Below are 4,655 nucleotides of genomic sequence, written 5' to 3' on the forward strand. Positions count from 1 at the left end.
AGAACTTTTCGTGGTTCTTGTCAATTTTTGTTGGTTTTCATCCAATGAACTTATTTCAGTCAGCCAGATCTTTCTTCTTCAATGCAAAAAGATTTCATCTTCAAATACAAGAACTTTTCGTGGTTTTGTTGGTTTTCAGCAAAAGAACATGTTTCAGCGAGCTCGAAGTTTTTTCTTTAATAGCGTAACATTTCATCTTAAAATACAAGAACTTTTCGTGGTTCTTGTCAATTTTTGTAGGTTTTCATCCAATGAACTTATTTCAGTCAGCCAGATCTTTCTTCTTGAATGCAAAAAGATTTTACCTTCAAATACAAGAACTTTTCGTGGTTTTGTTGGTTTTCAGCAAGTGAACATATTTCAGCGAGCTCGAAGTTTTTTCTTTAATAGCGTAAGATTTTATCTTAAAATACAAGAACTTTTCGTGGTTCTTGTCAATTTTTGTTGGTTTTCATCCAATGAACTTATTTCAGTCAGCCAGATCTTTATTCTTCAAAGCAAAAAGATTTTATCTTCAAATACAAGAACTTTTCGTGGTTTTGTTGGCTTTCAGCAAATGAGCATATTTCAGCGAGTGAGAAGGTTTTTCTTTAATAGCGTAAGATTTTATCTTAAAATACAAGAACTTTTCGTGGTTCTTGTCAATTTTTGTTGGTTTTCATCCAATGAACTTATTTCAGTCAGCCAGATCTTTCTTCTTCAATGCAAAAAGATTTCATCTTCAAATACAAGAACTTTTCGTGGTTTTGTTGGTTTTCAGCAAAAGAACATGTTTCAGCGAGCTCGAAGTTTTTTCTTTAATAGCGTAACATTTCATCTTAAAATACAAGAACTTTTCGTGGTTCTTGTCAATTTTTGTAGGTTTTCATCCAATGAACTTATTTCAGTCAGCCAGATCTTTCTTCTTGAATGCAAAAAGATTTTACCTTCAAATACAAGAACTTTTCGTGGTTTTGTTGGTTTTCAGCAAGTGAACATATTTCAGCGAGCTCGAAGTTTTTTCTTTAATAGCGTAAGATTTTATCTTAAAATACAAGAACTTTTCGTGGTTCTTGTCAATTTTTGTTGGTTTTCATCCAATGAACTTATTTCAGTCAGCCAGATCTTTATTCTTCAAAGCAAAAAGATTTTATCTTCAAATACAAGAACTTTTCGTGGTTTTGTTGGTTTTCAGCAAATGAACATATTTCAGCGAATGAGAAGTTTTTTCTTTAATAGCGTCAGATTTTATCATAAAATACAAAAACTTTTCGTGGTTCTTGTCAATTTTTGTTGGTTTTCATCGAATGAACTTATTTCAGTCAGCCAGATCTTTCTTCTTTCATGCAAAAAGATTTTATCTTCAAATACAAGAACTTTTCGTGGTTTTGTTGGTTTTCAGCAAATGAACATATTTCAGCGAGCCAGAAGGTATTTCTTTAATAGCGTAAGATTTTATCTTAAAATACAAGAACATTTCGTGGTTCTTGTCAATTTTTGTTGGTTTTCATCGAATGAACTTATTTCTGTCAGCGAGATCTTTCTTGTTCAAAGCAAAAAGATTTTATCTTCAAATACAAGAACTTTTCGTGGTTTTGTTGGTTTTCAGCAAATGAACATATTTAAGCGAGCGAGAAGTTTTTTCTTTAATAGCGTCAGATTTTATCTTAAAATACAAGAACATTTCGTGGTTCTTGTCAATTTTTGTTGGTTTTCATCTAATGAACTTATTTCAGTCAGCTAGATCTTTCTTCTTCAAAGCAAAAAGATTTTATCTTCAAATACAAGAACCTTTCGTGGTTTTGTTGGTTTTCAACAAATGAACATATTTCAGCGAGCTGGACGTTTTTTCTTTCATATCGTCAGATTTTATCTTAAAATACAAGAACATTTCGTGGTTCTTGTCAATTTTTGTTGGTTTTCATCTCATGAACTTATTTCAGTCAGCTAGATCTTTCTTCTTCAAAGCAAAAAGATTTTATCTTCAAATACAAGAACTTTTCGTGGTTTTGTTGGTTTTCAGCAAATGAACATATTTCAGCGAGCTAGAAGTTTTTTCTTTAATAGCGTCAGATTTTATCTTAAAATACAAGAACTTTTCGTGGTTCTTGTCAATTTTTGTTGGTTTTCATCTCATGAACTTATTTCAGTCAGCTGGATCTTTCTTCTTCAAAGCAAAAAGATTTTATCTTCAAATACAAGAACTTTTCGTGGTTTTGTTAGTTTTCAGCAAATGAACATATTTCAGCGAGTGAGAATTTTTTCTTTAATAGCGTAAGATTTTATCTTAAAATACAAGAACTTTTCGTGGTTCTTGTCAATTTTTGTTCGTTTTCATCGAATGAACTTATTTCAGTCAGCAAGATCTTTCTTCCTCAAAGCAAAAGGATTTTATCTTCAAATACAAGAACTTTTCGTGGTTTTGTTGGTTTTCAGCAAATGAACATATTTCAGCGAGCGAGAAGTTTTTTCCTTCATAGCGTCAGATTTTATGTTAAAATACAAGAACATTTCGTGGTTCTTGTCAATTTTTGTTGGTTTTCATCTAATGAACTTATTTCAGTCAGCTGGATCTTTCTTCTTCAATGCAAAAAGATTTTATCTTCAAATACAAGAACTTTTCGTGGTTTTGTTGGTTTTCAGCAAATGAACATATTTCAGCGAGCTGGAAGTTTTTTCTTAAATAGCGTCAGATTTTTTCTTAAAATACAAGAACATTTCGTGGTTCTTGTCAATTTTTGTTGGTTTTCATCCAATGAACTTATTTCAGTCAGCTGGATCTTTCTTCTTCAATGCAAAAAGATTTTATCTTCAAATACAAGAACTTTTCGTGGTTTTGTTGGTTTTCAGCAAATGAACATATTTCAGCGAGCTAGAAGTTTTTTCTTTAGTAGCGTCAGATTTTTTCTTAAAATACAAGAACATTTCGTGGTTCTTGTCAATTTTTGTTGGTTTTCATCTAATGAACTTATTTCAGTCAGCCAGATCTTACTTCTTTAATGCAAAAAGATTTTATCTTCAAATACAAGAACATTTCGTGGTTTTGTTGGTTTTCAGCAAGTGAACATATTTCAGCGAGCTCGAAGTTTTTTCTTTAATAGCGTCAGATTTTATCTTAAAATGCAAGAACTTTTCGTGGTTCTTGTAAATTTTTGTTGGTTTTCATCCAATGAACTTATTTCAGTCAGCCAGATCTTTCTTCTTTGATGCAAAAAGATTTCATCTTCAAATACAAGAACTTTTCGTGGTTTTGTTGGTTTTCAGCAAAAGAACATATTTCAGCGAGCTGTAAGTTTTTTCTTTAATAGCGTAAGATTTTATCTTAAAATACAAGAACACTTCGTGGTTCTTGTCAATTTTTGTTGGTTTTCATCGAATGAACTTACTTCAGTCAGCTCGATCTTTCTTCTTCAAAGCAAAAAGATTTTATCTCCAAATGCAAGAACTTTTCGTGGTTTTGTTGGTTTTCAGCAAATGAACATATTTCAGCGAGCTGGAAGTTTTTTCTTTAATAGCGTCAGATTTTATCTTAAAATACAAGAACATTTCGTGATTCTTGTCAATTTTTGTTGGTTTTCATCGAATGAACTTATTTCAGTCAGCCAGATCTTTCTTCTTGAATGCAAAAAGATTTTCCCTTCAAATACAAGAACTTTTCGTGGTTTTGTTGGTTTTCAGCAAGTGAACATATTTCAGCGAGCTCGAAGTTTTTTCTTTAATAGCGTAAGATTTTATCTTAAAATACAAGAACTTTTCGTGGTTCTTGTCAATTTTTGTTGGTTTTCATCCAATGAACTTATTTCAGTCAACTAGATCTTTATTCTTCAAAGCAAAAAGATTTTATCTTCAAATACAAGAACTTTTCGTGGTTTTGTTGGTTTTCAGCAAATGAACATATTTCAGTGAGTGAGAAATTTTTTCTTTAATAGCGTAAGATTTTATCATAAAATACAAGAGCTTTTCGTGGTTCTTGTCAAATTGCGTTGGTTTTCATCTAATGAACTTATTTCAGTCAGCTAGATCTTTCTTCTTCAAAGCAAAAAGATTTTATCTTCAAATACAAGAACTTTTCGTGGTTTTGTTGGTTTTCAGCAAATGAACATATTTCAGCGAGCGAGAAGTTTTTTCTTTAATAGCGTCAGATTTTATCTTAAAATACAAGAACTTTTCGTGGTTCTTGTCAATTTTTGTTGGTTTTCATCTGATGAACTTATTTCAGTCAGCTAGATCTTTCTTCTTCAAAGCAAAAAGATTTTATCTTCAAATACAAGAACTTTTCGTGGTTTTGTTGGTTTTCAGCAAATGAGCATATTTCAGCGAGTGAGAAGATTTTTCTTTAATAGCGTAAGATTTTATCTTAAAATACAAGAACTTTTCGTGGTTCTTGTCAATTTTTGTTGGTTTTCATCCAATGAACTTATTTCAGTCAGCTGGATCTTTCTTCTTCAAAGCAAAAAGATTTTATCTTCAAATACAAGAACTTTTCGTGGTTTTGTTGGTTTTCAGCAAATGAACATATTTCAGCGAGATAGAAGTTTTTTCTTTAATAGCGTCAGATTTTATCTTACAACACAAGAACATTTCGTGGTTCTTGTCAATTTTTGTTGGTTTTCATCGAATGAACTTATTTCAGTCAGCGAGATCTTTCTTCTTCAAAGCAAAAATATTTTATCTTC

This window comes from Heptranchias perlo, unplaced genomic scaffold (assembly GCF_035084215.1).
Source record: "Heptranchias perlo isolate sHepPer1 unplaced genomic scaffold, sHepPer1.hap1 HAP1_SCAFFOLD_100, whole genome shotgun sequence".
NCBI classification, from domain to species: Eukaryota; Metazoa; Chordata; class Chondrichthyes; order Hexanchiformes; family Hexanchidae; genus Heptranchias; species Heptranchias perlo.